This window comes from Lepus europaeus, chromosome 7 (assembly GCF_033115175.1).
Source record: "Lepus europaeus isolate LE1 chromosome 7, mLepTim1.pri, whole genome shotgun sequence".
NCBI lineage: Eukaryota > Metazoa > Chordata > Mammalia > Lagomorpha > Leporidae > Lepus > Lepus europaeus.
Window position 1 is genome coordinate 41,397,030 of NC_084833.1, and position 22,121 is coordinate 41,419,150.

Consider the following 22,121-nt stretch of genomic DNA (forward strand, 5'->3'; position numbering starts at 1 on the left):
GTGCCTGTATCATATCATCCCTACCAACAATGGATGAGAGTTCCACTGGTACATCACCAGCACATAATGATGGTATTGTACACATTTTAATGTTGAGTGCTGATTTTGTCTGCTGAATTTGTTCTCACTTCATATTGTTTTTACTATTGAGTTTTTGAGTTTTTATTCTGGATGCATTTCCTTTGGCAGATATAAAAAAGATTAGTTTCATAAAAAAACAGAAAAAATATACTTTAAAAAGATTTATTTATTTATTTTAAAGGCAAAAATTATGGAGAGAGAGAGGTGGGGGAGAAACAGAGAGAGAACTTCCATCTGCCAGTTCACTCACCAAATGTCTATGAGGGCAGTAGCTAAGCCAGTCTGAAGCCAGGAGCCACAAGATTCTTCTGGATCTCCCATGTTGGTGCAGGGGCCCACTACTTCGACCATCTTCCATTGCTTTCCTAGGCACATTAGCAGGGAGCAGGATCAGAAGTGGAGCAGTCAGGACTCTAACTGACTCCCACATGGGATGCTTTACCACTATACCACAGAACCAGCCCCTGAGAAAAATACAAGGTAAAAAATTTTAATTTTGAAGAAATTCAATTTTTAAAATGGATTTTATTTTCAATATTGCCATATATATTATCATCCTGCTTAATTCAAATATATGTTCACCTATATATATTCAGGAGTTCCAAGAGTTTTAATATCTTTAAAATTGTGAAGAGAGATATGTAGCATTAAATGTAGTATCACTGTGCAGTTCAATGGCATTGAGTAGATTACTACCACTGTGCAACTATCACCAGCATTCGTTTACAATTTTTTTCATTTGAAAAACTGAAGTTTAGTATCCTTTAAATAATAACTATCTTTTTCCACGTTTGGGGAATCCTGAAATTCATTACTTTACTTTCTGTGCTATAATTTTGACTAATTTAGTATATATATATATATATATATATATATATATAATTAGTACCTCATATGTGTGGAATCACACTAAATACTTTGTGTGATAGGCTTACTTCACTCAAGAAAATACTCTTAAGATTCCTCAAGTTGTAGCACATGTCAGAGTTTCTGTTTCAAGCCTAAGTAACTGCATTGTAATCACATGCCAACTTTTGTTTATCTGTTTACATGTTCACAAACATTTGATTACTTCTAACTTTTGTCCATTTCAAATAATGCTGCTGTGTACATGGGTATAAAAATATCTGTTTAACACTTTGTCATCAATTAGTTGGAGTGTATATACAAAGAGAAATTGTTCAATCAAATAGTAACTCTATTTTTATTTATTTATTTTTTTGAGGAATCACAATACTGTTTTCCACAGTGGCTGCAAATTTTACATTCCTGGGGCTGGTGCTGTGGCATAGTGGATAAAGTCGCCCTCCGAGATGCTGACAACACATATGGGCACAGGTTCGATTTTTGACTGCTCCACTTCAGATCCAGATCCCTAATGATGCATCTGGGAATGCAGCAGAGGATGGTCAAATGCTTGGACCTCTGCTTAGACCCCTGTACCCATGTGGGTGACCCTGAGGAGGCTCTGGGCTCCTGGTTTTGACATGGTCCAGCCCCAGCTGTTGCAGCCATTTGGGAAGTAAACCAGTGAATGGAAGACCTCTCTTTCTCTCTCTCCTTTTCTCTGTGTAACTCTGCCTTTCAAATAAACAAAATTTTTTAAAATGTACATTACTACCAAAAGTCCACAGTGGGTCTAATTTGTCCATATCTTAATCAATATTTGCTATTTTCTGTTTGCTTTGTGTGTATTTTTGTTTGTTTGCTTTTCATAGGAGCAATTCTAATGAGTATGAGGAGATATACTCTTTTTATTTTTTACATTTAGGCCTATGATTGATCTTAAGTTGACTTTTACTGGGTACACAGAGAGAAGCAGAGGTAGAGAGAGAGAGAGAGAGAGGTCTTTCATCCACTGGTTCACTTCCCAACTGGTAGCAACAGATGAAGCTATGCCTACCCAAAGCCAGAAGCCAGGAGCTTCCTCTGGGTCTCCCACATGGGTTTATGGGCCCAAGACCTGGGCCATCCTTCACTGCTTTCCCAGGCCATAACGGAGAGCTGAATCGGAAGTGGAGCAGTCTGGTCTCGAACCAGCGCACATATGGGATTCTAGCACTGCAGGCAATGGCCTTACCCACTATGACACAGTGCCGGCAGAGTCTTTTTCTTTCATTAGATTTTTATAATGTTTTTCCACAAAACCCTGGTAATTGTGCCTATGGATTTTTCATATTATTGTAAAAGTTTTTTTATATGAATTTGCAATAAAATTGAAATATTGGCAATGAGCTAGTCTACAGAAATAAAATTGATTTAAGTATACTGTTCTTTTGTGATCCTGCTTGAATGATTATTAGTTCTTAGAAGTGGTTTTTTTTTTTAAATATTCATTTAGATTTTCTACTAAGAAAACCATAGACAGATGTTACAGTGTTATTTCTTTTTTTTCATTCTGTATTACCTTTTCTTTCCCTACTGTACTAGCTGGTTATTTTAATATAAGATCAAATAGGAATAATGAAACAAGATATTCTTTGCTTTTTTATTGCTCAAATATGGTGATACTCCTCTTAAAAAAGTTTAGATGTACTATTTCCATATTGCATATTCCATAATTGCTCTTTACAAATCAGGCCAAAAATACAAAATTAGTTCTATAAAAAATTTTTAAAAAATAGGAAGAACAAGGAAGCCTGGCCTCATCAGTCTCAAAAAGATCGAACTGCTGGAGCTGGCACCGTGGCGCACTAGGTTAATCCTCCACCTGTGGCGCCGGCCTCCCATATGCCACCGGGTTCTAGTTCTCGTTGCTCCTCTTCAAGTCTAGTTCTCTGCTGTGGCCTGAAAGAGCAGTGGAGGATGGCCCAAGTGCTTGGGCTCCTACACCCACAGGGTAGGCCTGGAGGAAGCTCCTGGCTCCTGGCTTCGGATCAGCACAGCTCCGGTCGTTGTGGGCATTTGGGGAGTGAACCAACTGAAGGAAGACCTTTCTCCCTGTCTCTCTCTCTCTCTCTCTCACTGTCTGTAACTCTGTCAAATAAATAAAATCTTAAAAAAAAATTGAACTGTTGATATTTTATAAGAATACTGGAAATTAAGTCTCACATGTGGCTAAAATTCAAGAAGCCACTTCTTCAGCTTGTTTTATATTAATTACTCTCTGCTAGGAGTCATTGTACAAAAACACAGTCTTGAATGTTTTTAGCAGTTTCTCCGAAGCAGCACTCTATTATAGTACTCGAAAAGAGATCGCAGACATTTGGTCTGAGGAAAGTGGTCCTAGAAGGCAGACACAGAAACAGTCTGCTCTAAGCATTCTTACAGGCATTGCTACTGGAAATGGTAACATTAACAAATGTTCTAAAGCACCAGCACTGTTCTTAACAGGATCTCCATATGGGGTAGAACTGCAGCTTGGTCAGAAATGATAAATTACTCCTTTTTTCTCCTGTATTTCTCTTTACTTTCATTTAAATCTGTTATTTACCATCTGGTCTTAGCTGTTGTGGCCATTAAAAAATCAAAGGTCAGTGAGGATAGTGAGGCAAAGCAGTAAAGAGGGAACAGCAGCAGCCAGAGGGAAGATACATGTCCGGGAACTTTAAGAGACAATTCTAATGAAAAAAAAAAAAAAAAGTGGGCTGCAGTCAATAGGAACAGGGGAGCCTCATATGTGGGACATGTTTGTAACCCATGGGAACATCTCCCAATTAGCAGTTGCTGTAGGAACACAGAAGTAAACAGGCAAACAGGAATCCCCTGGTAAAGCTAGAGGGAGCAATGGAGTGGTGATCATTCATCATGTATACGAATGAAAACATGACTTAAACTGATGAAACTGGAATATTAGATTCATATTAGGAAAAGTTGACTCACTCAAGAATGATTCATTTAGGCCGGCGCTGCGGCTCACTAGGCTAATCCTCCACCTTGCGGCACCGGCACACCGGGTTCTAGTCCCGGTCGGGGTGCCAGATTCTGTCCCGATTGCCTCTCTTCCAGGCCAGCTCTCCGCTGTGGCCAGGGAGTGCAGTGGAGGATGGCCCAAGTGCTTGGGCCCTGTACCCCATGGGAGACCAGGAGAAGCACCTGGCTCCTGCCTTCGGATCAGCGCGGTGCATTGGCTGCAGCGTGCTGGCCGCGGCGGCCATTGGAGGGTGAACCAACGGCAAAAGGAAGACCTTTCTCTCTGTCTCTCTCTCACTGTCCACTCTGCCTGTCAAAAATTAAAACAAAGAAAATAAAAAAAGAATGATTTATTTAAAAGTGTAATCCATGTGCACCAAGAAAGTATGACAGCTAACACATAAACAAAAGACTTAAATAATGCGCAAAATTAGTGTCTTATTTTCTGAGGACAGAAGCAAATGTATGAAATTTCCTCATTGGCATTAAAGGGGAAAGTGGTTTGAATTCAGAGGGGCTTCATTAGATTTTATGACTGGGAAAGTTTGTGCTCATTATGACACTTCTTTGTGTAAAAGGATCTAGGAATCTAGATACACTTCCCAGAGAGCCCTGACTTTATTCATGAAAATGGGCAGTGCAGCCTGCACACCTCTTGATGCTTATTTGAAACTGCTTAGGATCACAACAATTGCAATGCCTGTGGGATATCACACCTGAGTTTGTGGTTTTCAGCTGTACTCTGTCTGAAAATGAGATCATAAAAGGGGTTTCTTGTCTAGACTTGTCTGACAGATCACATTCTTGGACAGATCTTACAACAGTTGCAATTATGTTTAAATAAATTATTAAAAATAATTCCTTTTCCCATCACCACTGTGTAATTGTTGTGACAGCCCCTGTTCATTATTCCACATTCACTGATCATTTACTGAGTGACATGCTGACCACTTCTGATTTAGAGGGACATATTGTAATTTGTTAAGAAGCTCAGCCCAGTGAACAGAGAGAGAAACAAATAATAACATAGTTTTGTTAGCAAAACATGGTGAATCTTCAGGATTCTGTTTAATTCCATCAAGATGCTTCTGTGTCTATTCTTATTTTTAATAAAGAGAGTGAGAGAAAAGTGTTTTTGCAGAGAAAAAATTATCATGATGTTTATGCATGATATGGGTATTCATTTTTTTTTTACATTGAACAATGTGTATTTAACAGGTACAGTCAGGGTGGCATGAAGCTTAAGAGTTCCCTTGAGAGATGTCTTGGGTGATAAACTGATTTAATTCAGCAGAGATGGGAAACAAAGGTTTAGCAGCTCTACCCATCTGCTCAGCACCAAAAGTGTGCATCTAGCTGTGCATCTCTATACTCTTCTCTCCAAATAAACTACTCCAAGATGTTGTTGCCAGTCTTCAGGTCTCCCTATTTTTCTTGGACTAACTACACTTTTGGAATGCTGAAGAGACTCTGTCTAGCAATGTTTCTAAAATGTTCAAGGAGTTGGAGAACAACACTATTCCAGCAAAGCTCTTGAGCTGGCTTTTGGTTTGGGTTTAAAGATTTCTGGAGACTATATTTTTGAGGTATCATCAGATATCTTCTCAGCCTATTAGAGCTGACTGACACAAGGTTAAATTCTATGTAAGTGATATTGCTCTTTGGCTCTCTCTCAGCTAAATGGTACAACACAGCAATTTTTGCATAAACAATATAGATATGTGCTCCCAATATGCAAATATACAATGGCTTTTCTACTTAAAAAATTTATTTATTTGAGAGGCAGAGACGAAGAGAAACAAACAGAGCTCTCATCTGCTGGTTCACTTGTGAATATCCTCAATGTGTGGTAGTTTTTTCATGGTGTGTGTGGTGGGAGGTTGGGGGTGGGGGCGGGGGTTGGCAAGCCAAACCTGGGAGCTGAGAACTCAGTCCAGATGTCTCATGTAGGTTATAGGAACCCAACTACTTGAGATATCACTTGCTGCCTCCCATGGTGCACATTAGCTGGAAGCTGGAATCAGGAGTACAGCTGCAATTCGAGCCCAGGCACTGCTATATGGGACACAGGTGTTCCAACTTGCAGCTTATCTGTTACACCAAATGCACAGCCCTAGAGTTTAATTCCTGTGATAACACTTAATACTTCATGCTCCTGTGTCATTTTCTGAGACACTTTCCTAAATCACCAGAAGTGGTGTAATAATATTCTTTCTTCCTCCTGTATTTTTCTTCATAGAAAACAACATTTCATATATTCATTTGATTAATCGTTTAGTTTTTCTCTTTCCCACTGAAATATAAACTTGAGAGATCTGAGAGGTATGTTTGTGTTCTGTTTCATGTACTCTCATTACCTAAAATGAATCTATCAGATATTTAATGCTTAATTGAAATAGGAAATCATTCTGGGAGGCAGACAATACCCAAGCTCCATTTTAAAGATAAACAAAATCAGAAGAATTTCTTGAACTGCTTAAAAGCAAATACATATGAGAACAGGTATTTAGTCTAGAGGTAATATGCACACATCAAACATCATAGCCAACAGGCAAGAAAAAGAATTCAAAGGGATAAAAATTGAAAAGGAGGAAGTCAAAGTATCCCTGTTTGCAGATAAGATGATTCTACATATAGGGGAACCAAAAGACTCCAGTAAGAGACTGTTTGAACTCATAAAAGAGTTTGATAAAGTTACAAGATATAAGTTCAACACAGAAAAATCAATAACCTTTTTATACATAGTCAATGCTATGCCTGAGAAAAAACTTGGAAGATCAGTACTATTCACAATAGCCACAAAATCTTAAATAACTTGGAATAAATTTAATCAAGGATGTCAAAGATCTCTATGATGAAAAAGCAAAATATTAAAAAGAGAAATGGAAGAAGACACAAAAATGGATAAATTTTACATGTTTGTGGATTAGAAGAATTAATATCATCAAAATGTCCAAATGACCAAAAATAATTTACAGATTTAATGTGATTCAAATCAAAATATTAATGACATTCTTCTCAGACCTAGAAAAAAAATGCTAAGATTCACATGGAAACACAAGAGACTCCAAATAGCTAAAATAATTTTATTTTATTTTAATTTATTTTGAAAGGTAGAGTTATAGACAGCTAGAGAGAGAGAAAGGTCTTCCTTCCATTGGTTCACTCCCCAAATGGCAGGCACTGCACCGATCCAAAGCCAAGAGCCAGGTGCTTCTTCCTGGTCTCCCATGCGGGTGCAGGGCCCAAGCACTTGGGCCATCCTCCACTGCTTCCTGGGCCACAGCAGAGAGCTGGACTGGAAGAGAAGCAACCAGGACTAGAACCTGGTGCCTATATAGGATGCTGGCACCGCAGGCAGAGGATTAGCCAAGTGAACCATGGCTCTGGCCCCAGCTAAAATAATTATAAACAATAAAAACAAAGCAGAAGGCATCACAATACCAGATTTCTAGACATAATACTGGACATTTATATTCAAGACAGCATGATACTGGCACAAAAACAGACATGTAGACAAATGGAACAGAATAGAAACTTCAGAAATTAATCAACCAATGAATCTTTGACAAAGGAGCTAAAGTCAATACCTAGGTAAAGGACAGTCTCTTCAACAAATGGTGTTGGGAAAATTGGATCTCTGCAGGCATTAATATGAAACTAGACCCCTACCTTCTACCATATACAAAAAAATAACTCAAAAGGGATCAAGGACCTAAATCTATGACCTGATAACATCAAATTATTAGGGGAGAACATTGGAGAAACTCTGCTAGACACTGGCATAGGGTGGGAAATACCACTTTGCTCCTAAATCTGTATATATGAAATACATGTGATATTTTTTACGCTATATAAATTACAAAAAAAGAAGCAAACTAAAAAAAAGCAATTCAAGGCCAATAAAAGTTGAAATTTAGGAAAAAAAACTTTGATGTACAGTGAAATCTGTAAAGAATTCAAAAAGAAACTAACTTTTATGGTTCTAGGCTGGTATGGACAAGAAACTATGGGATTCATTGAAGTTGTTCTCCTTAGAAAGCTCAAAGCTCAGAAAATTATTTGAACAAAATTTTGGTGGCTTTCTTTCATGCTTGATTACTTGTTACCTAATTCTCCTACATTATTTCAGTTCATCTGGTATTTACATGACACCTACTGTCACAGCAGTCCATTTAATTAGCATTATTCTTAATGAGCAGTCAAGAGAGGCAATTGAAATTAAAAATTTTTTCTTTCAATTACCTTATTTTGTCTCTGAAAATTAATTCCAAATTTTTCTATTTTAAAATAACGACTATTCACAGGGCCAACATTGTGGTTCAGTGTTTTTAAGCAACCAGATGGAACCCCTACAACCCATGTGAACACTAGCTGCTCAACTTGTGAGCCATTTCCCTGGTAATGCACCAGGGAAAGCAGCAGAAGATGGCCAAAGTCCTTGGGATCCTGCCACCCATGTGAGAGACCCGGATGGAATTCCAGGCTCCTGGCCCAGTCATGCTTGTTGTTTGGAAAGGGAATTAGTGAATGAAAGATATATGTATATCTCTCTTTCTATCTTTGTAATTCCTTCAAATAAATAAATCTTTCAAATAAAAAAGCATAAATGTTATTTAAAGCAATTCTAGATTTCAGTATTAAAATTACTGTACTTTATAAAATCATAAAACAACAAAATAAATTATTCATATATGTTTGTACTCCATTTAAAATTGCCCATGTCTATATTGATTCTTATGTAAGAATGATATATTTTTCAGGTTCCCTAAAGTGCATAAGTATTATGAAATATATAAAATACTTGACAGGAGATTTTGAAATTCTGTTTTTCAGAACTCTCAAGGTCTCAGCTAAAATTTTCATATCTTCTATTTTAATATACCAGCCTTGAGATAATGTAAAATAACACAAAAGAATTCATCATCTGACAGAAATCTGTTGACCCAAATCACTGGCACACAACCTTTTACACTCCTAAAGCTGTCGAAAACACAAAGCTAACACAATACGTGCTTAAGCTCCTTTCAACAACACTTTGATGTACTGTTTGCCCAGAACTCTTTTAGTTTCATTTACTTTCTGATATCTACAACAGTGGGACAAGCACCAAGAATGTTAGGATTGTCTCCAAACATTCATTGTCATCTTTTCTTTTGAATACTCACAGAGGGTATTGAATTACTTGGTTGTGAATTGTGTTGCAACTATTCCCTGTGCATCGTTTTTCAGAATTATATGTGTTCTACTTACACTTTGTTCCAGCTTCCACATTGTCAGAATGGAATATTTCTGGAGAAAGCCTGAGGATCCCTGCTCTCAAAAGAGCCTCAAAACAAATTTCAGGCAGAAAACTCATCCATAGAGGTTTTCCTTCTTTAAAAAATATTGCTCTATTCTCCTTTGAAGAGTGAGGACTGTAGGCTCTATTTGCTGGGAGAAACACTTGTGCTTTCACTCCCTGGAGTCAGAGTCTACAGCAATTGTGAGCTAGGCATGTGAAGCTGGGCAAGTTACTTCACATATATATGCCACTGTCTTTGCCCTTGTAAAATGGGAAGAGTAATAATGTTCACTTAATGTTTGTGAAATGCAAAGTAGGTAATAAAGTTCTTAGAATGATGCCTTGTGTACTATCTGGTAAGGATTTGCTACTGCTATTGCTCTGTATACACACTCACACACACACACATACACGTTGTCTTTCATGACCTTTGGCTTGAACTGTGTCTGCATTGCTTTTTTAATAAACTGCTTGATTTGAAGGCAGACATTTTGGCTCAGTTCTTAAGATGATGTTTGCATCCAATTCTGGGATTTTTTTTTTGTTTATCTTTCTCCACTTCATTAACTTTCAACAAAAAAATCGGTTTTTTCATTAATGTTACTAATAGCTAGTTTGATACATTAACCATGTAAAGGAACTCACAGGTAAAACTTGTTTTTAAAGACAACATTTTATTTATTTATTATTATAGAGATTTTCCATTTACTGATTCACTCATCAGATGTCAACAAAAGTCACATCTGAACTAGACAGAAGCTGGAAGCCCAAAACTCAATCTAGGTGGCAGGACTAGAACTTAACCCAGGTATCCCATGTGCATGGCAGGGATTCAACTACTTGAATCATCACTACTGCCTCCCAGACTGAACATTAGAAGAAGCTAAAGTTGAGGAGGAACCAGGACTCAAACTCAGGCACTCCAACATGGGATGAGGGCATCCCAAACTTTGTCTTAACTGTTGCACCAAGCAAATAAATAAATCTTTTTTTTTTAAAGTGGATGAGCTTTGTTACATAATATATCTATATAATTGATTTTCCTATTAAATAGAGCGTTTTCCTCACTCCAGACAATTACTTGGAGTCCCTTTCTACTCCCTAGACAATATCTCTTCTGATATCCATCACTGGGCTAGTATTGCTACTTTCAAGACTTCATAAGAAGACTCCTTTTGATTGTGGCTAATTATTACTGAAAGTACTACAGGTGAAGCTTTGCTAATCTAGGAATGATGACATAAATATTTAATATTTAGGCAAGAAATTTATAAGAAGTTGAGTTAGAGAAGACACAAAATATGCAAAGAAATGTAGATATAATTTAAGATACGACGACACACTAGGTAAATTTTTATAGGAGAAAAGGCTCAAACTTCTTAAAAGTAAGGATGGCTGATTCACTCTTAAGTTGTTGACTGTGTTGTTTGTAAAGACCTTCTTTCATTGCTCCAAGCTAATTATGTACCATTGCTCTGCACAGAACATATGTGAGTAGTAGGTAAGTGATGGAAGCAGTGTTCAACTCAGCAATTTGAATTGTGATAGAGATGAGAGGTGCAGTTGGAAAACCCTAGAATCATTGTCAAGATCTCATCAGAAGAAGAAAATTGTGGGATGAGAATCCCCAAATTTAGAAGTTGTTAGAAAAAATGTTCAGTTTTTTACTATAAAATTTAGAAACCAATTTCAATAAACATTGAAGATGTAGTTGTCTTAATAGTTTGGGAATTAGTAACATTTTGGTAGTTGATGAATAGAATAGCTGAAAAGAAGGAATCTTTAATGTGCTGTACACTGTTATTTAATGCTATAACTAGTATTCCAACAGTATTTTTTCACTTTGTGTTGCTATGTAGGGGCAAACTGTTGAAATCTTTACTTAATATATACTAAACTGATCTTCTGTATATAAAGAGAATTGAAAATGAATCTTGATGTGAATGGAAGGAAAGAGGAAGCGGGAAAGGGAGGGTTGTGGGTGGGAGGGAAGTTATGGTGGGGGGAAGCCAATGTAATTCATAAGCTGTACTTTGGAAATTTATATTCATTAAATAAAAGCTTTTAATAAAAAAAAATCGCTTGACTGACTGAGTCCTCAGCAGTGTTTATTTTCATGTCACTCACTGATTCATGTCTTCCTTTATTTTTCCACAATTTTTACCCCGACTCATTTCAGCTATCATTCCTTTTCCTGTTATATTATTGTATACACTGTCCTATTGAATCTGGTTCAGGTATTGTGTCCTTAATCTATAAATTTTTGAGCTGAATTATATTATACCTATAGGGTTCTAGGGGTAATAACTTCACCTATTGCTAAAACTTTAATCAGGTGGGACAAGCCAATATCTTTAGCAGGCATCATACTTTTGTTTCCATCAGAAACACTAGTACTTAGGTAGCAGTGCAGACAGTACATTTCACACATGCCTGCATTCACCTGGGAGTCATGAAAGATAAACTCGAGACCAAGAGAAAAATAAACTGAGCCTGGAGAGTACTTCATCTGGCTTTCTGTTCAATGTCTGCCTAAAGCAGTCTAAGGGAATTTTCGTCAAATAACTTTCACAGTGTTTAGAGACAGCTGTGTAACAAATTACTGCAAACTAGGGGTTTAAAACATCTCATTTTCTAGCTCACACTTCTTTAGTGCAGAGTTCCAGCTAGGCTCATCTGATTTTCAGCTTCAGATCTGATGAAGTCAAAGTCAAGGTGCAGGTTGGGCTGGATGCTTACCTTGAAGCTCTAGGGAACATTTTATGCTTATTCAGATTTTTGGAAGAATTCATTTCCTTTTTCTTGCTGAGTGTTGTTCACCTGGGACTGCTCTGAAGATGCTACAGGTCCATATTCAGTGTTTGTTAGCATGGAAGCAAAAGACAATTCTTTCATATTGAATTCCTCCATCTGTTCTGACTTCCTGTTCTACTAGTAAGCAGAGAAAAAATGTCTACTTCTTGGGCCATTGTTGCAGAGTGCTGGGTTAATCTGCCTCTTGCAATGGCATCCTATATCAGAATGTCAGTTTAAGTTCTGGCTGTTCTGCTTCCAAACCAAGTGATAGTTCAGGTTAGATCCTCACTACTTATGTGGAAGACCTAGATTAAATTCCAGGCTCCTGGCTTTGTTCTAGCCTAGTCCCATTTGTGGGCTTTTGAAGAGTGAACCAACAAATCTAAGGTTTTTCTTTCTTCATCTCTCTGCATTAAATAGATAAAACAAATTAATTAAGATAAACAGTTTAGTAAATTTAATTATATGTGAAAATCAGTTTTGCTATGTAAGTGCATAGAATAATACAAGAGGGCAAAGGTAATGGGGTCCAGCTTAGAATTCTGCCTGTTACAATCATCTTAAAAAGATCAAGTTCTGTAGCTTAGTCCATATTGTTCATTACTATATTTCTAATAAGTTGGTAAGTTTCATTATATATGTATATATATATATATATATATATATATAATGAATATATAACTGGCTTTCCCATAGTATGCCATGTTGTCAAAATACAGGACATTTTTAAATTTCTGTTGGTAAAGTGTTTATAAACTGTTGGAATAAAAAGGACTGGAGCCTTGGGGGTAGCAGTAACTAACAGTTGCCTGCGGACCCAGTCGAAGTAGAGGAGATGCCTTTGTCTCACCCCAAATTCTCCACAACAACAACAGTTGCCCAGCTGAGAAAGGGCATGCACTATTTTGGGTTTCGGTGGAAGCTGTGAAAGACTTTGTGTACACACACAGCAACTGGATGATAGGATGCTCCCTTCTCAGCACTACTGGTGGCAGCGGCAGGGAGAGAGCAACATTCAGCCAGTGGCTCTTGTGTACACGTGTAATGCAGAGATTCTAGCAGAGGGAACAATCTGTAGTCCCCACTGACTTTGAGCCTGGCTGGGAGGTGGCTTGGCAACTACATAGGACAGTGACACGCCCATTGCCTCCCAGGATCAAGACACCCAGGAGGAGCTTTCTCCAGGAACATCTGCCTCTTCTTTAACTGGACAGGCAGGCAAGGCAGAGAAACCTCTTCAACCAGAGATTGTGGGAGCCTTGTGTGCTGAGATCATGAGGACTCAGTGGTTACTTGAGAAGGTACAGAGTGTAGCTGGATTTCTGGGAAACCATTGGGCGCAGATCCACGTGCTCAGAGCTCCTTAGTTGCCTAGAGCAAGTCACAGTTGGGAATGCACAGATAATTTGTGCAGTTCATATAGTGTCACAGAACACACTGGAGGCTAGAACCTGGGCATTGAGTTCTACTACATCCAATATGGGTGTTACCTGGCTACTTGCCCCACCCTGGAATACTGATATCTATAGAACTTTTCTGTTCAACTTACAGTTGAAGAATATGTATCTCATCAGTGCAAGGAACATTATCTAGGCTATTCCATATGCTAGGCCATAAAGCAAGTCTCAGCTAATTAATTTTTTTTAAAATCATGCCATGTATCTTCTCTGAACACAATGGAATGAAGCTGGAAATCAACAACTCAAGAATCTCTAGATCATATGCAATCACATGGAGACTAAACAACATGTTCTTGAATGAAGAATGTGTCATAGGGGCCAGCTCTGTGGCTTAGTGGGTAAAGCCTTCACCTTCAGTGCTGGCATCCCATATGGGTGCAGCTACAAGTTCCTGATGCTCCACTTCCAATCCAGCTTTCTGTTATGGCCAGAGAAAACAATGGAGGATGGTTAAGGTCCTTGGGCCCCTGTGCCCATGTGGGAGACCCAGAAGAAGCTCCTGGCTCCTCGCTTTTGCCATTGTGACCATCTGAGGACTGAACCAGGAGATGGAAGACCTCTCTCTCTCTCTCTCTCTCTCTCTGCCTCTGCCTATCTGTAACTCTGACTTTAAATACACAAATAAATCTTTAAAAAAGTATTATAAAAAAGAGTGTGTCATAGAAGAAATCAAAGGAGAAACCAAAATATTTCTGGAAACAAATGAAAATGATAATACATCATATCAAATCTTATGGGATACAGCAAAGCCAAAACAGTGTTGAAAGGCAAGTTTAGGCCAGGACTATTGAGTAGAAGGTAAAGCCACCACCTGCAGTGTGGGCATCCCATATGGACAACAGTATGAGTCCCAGCTGCTGCATTTTCCATCCAGCCCTCTACTTTGGCCTGGGAAAGCAGTAGAAGATGGCTCAAGACCTTGGGCCTCTGCACTTGCATGTAAGACTGGAAAGAAGCTGAAGCTCCTGCCTCCTGATTTCAGATCGGCACAGCTCCAGAAGATGTGGCCAACTGGGGAGTGAACCAGTGGATGGAAGAACTCTCTCTCTCTGCTTCTCCTTCTCTCTCTATGTAACTCTGACTTTCAAATAAATAAAGCAAAAAAAAAAAAAAAAAAAAGAAGGAACTTTATAGAATCAGTGCTTACATGAAGAAATGTAAAGGTACCAAATAAGTGAGCTATCAATGCATCTCAAGAATCTAGAAAAATAACAGCAAACCAAACCCCAAATTAGTAAGAGGAAAGAAATAATTAAAATTACAGAAGAGATAAACAAAATTGAAACAAAAAAATCCAAAAATAAGTGAAATGAAGAGCTGTTTTCTGAAAAAAAATAAACAAAATTAATAAACTATTGGAAAAACTAACAAAAAAAGAAAAGACAGAGAGAGAGAAAGCCCAAATTAATAAAATCAAATAAGACAAAGGAATGTAACAATGGCTACCATAGAAACAAAAATAATCATCAGGAATTACTACAAAGAGCTGTATGCCAATAAACTGGGGAACCTACAAGAAATGGACAGATTCCAAGACAAATGCAGTCTACTTAGATTTAGTCATAATGACACAGAAAACCTAAACAGACCAATATCAAGATGAAAACTGAATCAGTAATAAAGACCTTCCCAACAAAGAAAAGCCCAGGACCAGATGGTTTCACTGCTGAATTATACCAGACAATTAAAGAAGAATTAATTCCAATTCATCTTAAGCTATTTAAAACAATTGAAAGGGAAGGAATCCTCCCCAACTCCTTCTATGAAGCCTTCATCACATTAAGCCAGAGAAACAACAGAGAAAGAGAACAATAGACCAATATACCCGATGAACATAGATGCAAAAATCCTCAACAAGATACCAGCTAATTGAATCCAACAGCACATCAGAAAGATCATCCTCCTAGACCAAGAGGGATTTATAACTGGTATTCAGAGATGGTTTAACATTTACAAATTGATAAATATGATACATCACATTAAAAACTAAAGAACAAACACCATATGTTTATCTTAATAGATGCAGAGAAAGCACTTGATAAAATACAACATCCTGGCGGGCGCCGTGGCTCACTAGGCTAACCCTCCACCTCTAGTGCCGGCACCCTGTTGGGGCACTGGATTCTGTCCCAGTTGCTCCTCTTCCAGTCCAGCTCTCTGCTGTGGCCCTGGAAGGCAGTGGAGGATGGCCCAAGTGCTTGGGCCCTGCACCTGCATGGGAGACCAGGAGGAAGCATCTGGCTCCTGGCTTCAGATCTGCACAGAGTGCTGGCTGGAGCATGCTGGCCATAGCAGCCATTTTGGAGGTGAACCAAAGGAAAAGGAAGACCTTTCTCTCTGTCTCTCTCTCTCTCTCACTGTCTAACTCTGCCTGTCAAAAAAAAAAATATAACATCCTTTCATGATGAAAACCTTAAGCAAATTGGATATAGAAGGAACATTCCTCAACACAATTGAGGCAATTTATGATGGCCAACATCCTACTGAATGGGGAAAAGCTGGAAACATTCTCCCTAAGATCCAGAAACAGACATGGATGCCCACTCTCACCATTACTATTTAATATAGTCTTAGAAGTTTTAGCCAGAGCCAATAGGCAAGAAAAATAAGTCAAATACATAGAAATTGGATAGGAGGAAATCAAACTATCCCTCTTTGCAGATTACATGATTCTATACAGAGAGTTTCCAAAAGACTCCACTGAGATACTATTGGAATTCCTAAAAAAAGTTTGGTAAAGTGGCAGGATATAAAACCAACACAGAAAAATAAATAGCTTTCATATGCCCAGACAATGTCATGGCTGAGAAAGAACTTTTAACACTAGTCCCATTCACAATAGCTTTGAAAAGGATTAAATATCTTAGAATAGATTTAACCAAGGATGTCAAGATTTTTACAATGAAATTTACAAAACGCTAAAGAAAGAAATAGAAGATATTAAATAATGGAAAAAATATTCCATGCTCATGGATTGGAAGAATCAACATCATCAAAATGTACATACTACTAATATCAATTTAGAGATTCAATAAGATTCCAATCAAAATACCAATGACATTCATTGCAGATCTAGAAAAACAAATGCTAAAATTCATATGGAAACACAAGAGACCCAAATAGCTAAAGCAATCTTAAACAACAAAAGCAAAGTTGGAGGCATCACAATACAGAGTTCAAGACATAGTACAAGGCAGTTACAATCAAAACAGCTGGGTATTGGCACAAAAACAGACTTCTAGACTAATGGAACAGAATAGAAACTTCAGAAATCAACCCATGTGTCTACAACCAACTTGTCTTTGATGAAAGAGCTAAAATCAATCTCAGGAGCAAGGACTGTCTCTTTAACCAAAGGTGCTGGGGAAATTCGATCTCCAAATTCTGAACTATGAAACTAGACCCATACTGTACACTTTACACAAAAATCTATTCAAAATTTATTCAGGATCTAAATCTATGACCTGATACCATCAAATTACTAGAAAACATTTGGGAGACTCTGTAAGACACTGGCCTAGGCAATGATTTCTTCAAAAAGATCCCGTAAGCACAGGCAATCAAAATCAAAATTGACAAATGGTATTACATCAAGCTGAGAAGCTTCTAAACTGTAAAAGAAACACTCATCAAAGTAAAGAGGCAACCCACAGAATGACAGAAAATATTTGCAACTATGCAACTGATAAATGGTTAATATTTAGAATCTATAAAAAGCTCAAGAAATTCAACAGCAAACCAAACAATCCAGTTAAGAAATGGAAAAAGGACTTGAGCAGGTATTTTTGAAGAGAGGAAATTCAAATAGCCAACAGATACTTGAGAAAATGTTCAGGATCACTAGCCATCAGGAAAATGCAAATCAAAAAACCACAGTTAGGTTTCACTTCACTCCAGTTAGAATGTTTCACATACAGAAACCAACAAATAGCAAATGATGATGAGGATGTGGGAAAAAGATACTCAGGACCACTATTAGCAGGAGTGCAAATTGGTGCAGCCATGGGTGGAAGACAGTATGGAGATACCTCAGAAATCTGAATATAGGCCTACAATATGAACCAACCATCCCACTCCTGGCAATTTATTTAAACCAAAAGGAATCAATATATTAAAGTTTTCTGTAACCCCCTGTTCATTGCAACACAATTCACAATTGCTAAGATATAGAATTATCAACAGTTGACTGGATAAATAAATTATGGTACATATACACTATAGAGAACCATTCACCTATAAGAAAAAACGAAACCTTGTGCTTTGCAACAAGATGAACATAACTGGAACCCATTATACTTAGTGAAATAAACCAGTCCCCAAAAGACAAATATCTTATGTTTTCCTTGATCTGAAGTAACTAATAAACTACATGAAATGTAATTTATCAGAATGAAAATAGACAGTTTGAGTTTTGATGATTGTTTACAGCCTTTGTCTCTTCTGTTGAGGAACAGTGGTTTTTGTTTGTTTTCTCTTGTTTTGTTTTCTCATCATATTATGTGCTGAACCCTTTTACTCAGTGTAGGGTTAACTATATGAATATTTAGTAAACTGAAAATAGATCTTTTAGAAAATTAAGAGTAGGAATGAGAGAAGGAAGAGGAGGAATAGTTGGAGCATGTGGAGAAGGGAGGGAAGAGGGGGGAAATGTCACTGTATCCCTAAATCTGTATATATCAAATACATAAAACTTGTATAACTTAAACAAAGTGTAAAAAAGAAAAGAATAAACTTTATGTGTAAAAAATCCGCAATATTCTGAATACATGACACACTTTAATGCATATGAGTCTGCTGCTGCCAGGTGGGTATTTTATGTTTTTCTAACACGTGGGAGTTTCCAGAGATAGTGATAAGGTAACAAGGTAACCTAACATGAGTTACTCGCATTACGTCTTGCATTGAATGAACATTGCCCCAATCTTAGCAGTCTCTCAGAGTCTAAAGAGTATTTGAAAAGGCAAGAATGATGAAAAATGAATATAAATATCCAGAAAGTCAAAAGAACTACTTCTACTAAGTGATCTAAATATTTTTTGAGACTAAAACTCTCAGTCATATGGCAGAAGAACATTTTATTCCAACAGCGGACATAGGAATGGAGGTAATCATTTCCACTTAAAATGCCATGAATATACAGTGCTAATGCCAATTACCACAGCAGTGCTCACGGAAACTTCACTTCAGAATTGCAGCCCCACACAGTGCAGAATGTGTCCGCATAATTTGCTTTCACTTGCTCACATCCCCTTGTCTTTATCTCATCATCTGCTTCCAATTAGTCCTCTCTTGAAAATTGGTCATCCTAAGTGTTGCTGATATTCTGAAGATGTCCACATTTGGCCACAGAATCAAAAATTGCAATCTTAAAAAATTCTTATTAAATGAGAATAAAATCATATAACACTAATGGCTCCAATCAGTGTGTACCATTGGCAGGCAAGTATAAAATTCTGTGAGAAACTATAGAAAAGATAGGTAAATGACTCAAAATGGAATCAAGATAAACTCACTGAACGTTTTTAACATATGCATAGTTTTTTTAGAATATAATTCCAGCTATTGTTCAATAGGAGCAACTTCAGAATTTTCTGGTGAGAGAAAGGGCAATCTGTAAATCTTTCTAGAGCTATAAATATTGTCCTATAAATCAACCATTAATATGTCAGAAAACACTAAATATTTAGCTAGTTGATCTGGGAATTGTAGCATTAACATTATTAGAACCAAATGAAAGAAGGCATAAAATTCTAACATTAGAAATGGAGAGATAATATCACTACCGCCTGCAAGGACATATAAAGATAGGAAAGAGATATCCAGAACAATTCTACACAAGTCAGTTCAACAACTTTATAAATTGAATATACACCAGAAAGGACATAAATTACCAAGCCTCACTGTATCAAGTTTCGTATTAGAAATAGAACCAAAAAGAAAGAGAGAGAGAGAGAGAGAGAGAGAGAGAGAGAGAGAGAGATTGTTTATCCACTTATTATTTACAAGATATTTTAACTATTGAAGCTGGTAAGTCCAAAGATCAACAGAGTGTCAGTAAGCTGGAGACACAGGGCAGTTGATGTTGTAATGCCAGAGTTTTATTTGAAAGTCTAGAAAGTGTTACCCTGCAAGAGTTTCAGGGAATCCAAAAGAAAGAAAAATCCTGAGTCCCAGTTCAAAGGCTATCAGACACAAAGATTCTCTTACTTGAGAGATCAGGTTTGTTGTTCTAATCCTACCTTCAACCGATTGCATGAGACTCACCCACATTAGAGAGCACTAGCTATTTTCCTCTTTTTTCCAGTTCAAATGTTAATCGCGAGTCTCTCCATCACGGGTGTTAGAACTGCCATGTTAGCTGGTAGGAGTAAGAGGAGAGCGATCTTGAGGCAGAAAGGCTTCTCTGCAGCTGGACTTTGGGCCATGTGCCCTGAGTCATGGAGCCAGAGTACAAAGATGCGTGGGCTTCCAGGGACCCCAGTCCCTGGGTTGAGGACACCCCGAAAATGACTGCTTCCCATTCCTTCACATGCCGCAGGGAAGAGGAGCGGATGAGAAGTCCCCGCTGGAAGACTAGACAGACACAGATGCAGCCGGGCTCCCTCAGATTTGAGCAGTGTTTCAGCTACATCAGTGGAGCACATACAGCGGCCTTTGAAGACCATGAGCAATGGTTTTGGATTCAATGATACAGTGTTTGATGGCTCTAGCTGCATCTCCCCTACGCTAGTTCAGCATTTTGGCTACCAGTGCCGAGTCAGATGATGACAAACTCAAGGATTCTTTCAAGACAAGCAACACTATCCGTGTTTTCTTGCCGAATAAGCAAAGAACAGTGGTCAACGTGAGAAACATGTGGAATGCTATGGGCTTGCAAGACTGCCTTATGAAAGCGCTGAAGGTGAGAGGCCTGCATGTTCCCCTCACAACATACAACTTCAGACTTTCCTAAAGCTTGCCTTCTGTGACATTGTCAAATGTTACTGCTAAACAGATTTCAGTGTCAGACTTGTGGCTTCAAATTTCATGAGCACTGTAACACCAAAGTACCTACTCTGTGTGTCCATTGTAGTAATATCAGAAAACCATGATAGTTTCCAAATTCCACCATTGGTGATAGCAGGAACCCAGTACTACCTTCTTTGAAGACAGGTCAGATGTGAGAATCTGTTTCCCAGACGCCTGGTAGTTCCCAGTACAGATACTCCACAACACCATGCCTTCACATTCAACACCTCCAATCCCTCCTCAGAAGGCTCATTGTCTCAGAGGCAGAGGTCAACGCCCAAGCTGATGTTCACATGGTCAGCAGCACCCTGCCTATGGACAGCAGGATGATTGAGGAATTGAAGTCACAGTGAATCAGACTCATCTTCAGCAGTTTCCAACAGCTTCCAAAATTTTAGCCTGACAGGCTGGCCACAAGACAAAACCCCTGTGCCAGCACAGAGAGAATGGGCACCAGGATCTGGGACCCAGGAGAAAAACAAAATTAGGCCATGCGAACAGAGAGATTCCAGCTGTTACTGGGAAGTAGAAGCCAGTGAAGTGATGCTCACCACTCAGATTGGATCTGGCTCCTTTGGAACTGTTTTTTAAGGGTGAATGGCATGGAAACGTTGCAACAAATAACCTTAAGGTTGTCGATCCAACTCCACGGAAGTTCCAGGCCTTCAGGAATGAGGTGGCTGCCTTAAACAAAACACAGTGTGTGAACATCCTGCTCTTCATGGGATACATGACAAAGAACAACCTGGCAATTATGACCAAGTGGTGTGAGGGCAGCAGCTTCTATAAACATCTGAACACCAAGGAGACCACGTTCCAGATGTTCCAGTTAGTTGACATCACCTGCCTGATAGCACAAGGCATGCACTATTTGCATGCAAAGAACATGTCACAGAGACATGAAATCCAACAGTGTATTTCTCCATGAAGGTCTAATGGTGAAAATTGGAGATTTTGGTTTGGTAACAGTAAAATCACAATGGAGTGGTTCCCAACATGTTGAACAACCTACCAACTCCTTGCCGTGGATGGCTCCAGACATCATCTGAATGCAGGATAACAACCCATTCAGCTTCCAGTCTGATGTCTACTCCTATTGCATTGTATTATTGTAAGAGATGATAACAGGGGAGCTTCCTTCCTCCCATGTCAGCAACCAGGATCATGTTGGGCCGAAGGTATGCCTGCCCTGACCTTAGGAAGCTGTTCAAGCACTTCCCAAAACAGTCACCCAGATTCTATATGAAAAATACAAACTAAGTAAGGGTGAAGGTGGTATAATCTCTGCTTACATCTTACACTTCTTCTAGGTTTTCTCACCTGTTGTTAGATAAGCTTTTCATCTATTGTCAGCCACCTCCCAAACTCAAAAAAAGGTTGTTCAGATCAATTACCAATCAGCAGTAGTGAGAAAAAAATTGTCTGCATTTGATACCTCAAATAGTATTCCTCTGTCTTTGCATTATTAATCTTATTCTTCTAGTGGATCATACACTATGCCACTTAAACAACTTCTATGAAGTACTTTGTATATAATATGAATAAACACACCAGTGTGGGAGTCAGAGACCTCGTGTTATTTTCAATTTACAAACCAGTAAAAAACACCATCCACTTGGTTTGAGTTCTGATTTTCCCAT

The 22,121-nt window shown here is 38.2% G+C and overlaps 1 pseudogene; it reads left to right on the forward strand.

Moving 5' to 3' along the window:
* Positions 1–29: 29 nt before the first annotated feature.
* Positions 30–21,741, forward strand: LOC133763722 (RAF proto-oncogene serine/threonine-protein kinase-like; annotated as a pseudogene).
* The last annotated feature ends 380 nt before the right edge of the window (positions 21,742–22,121 follow it).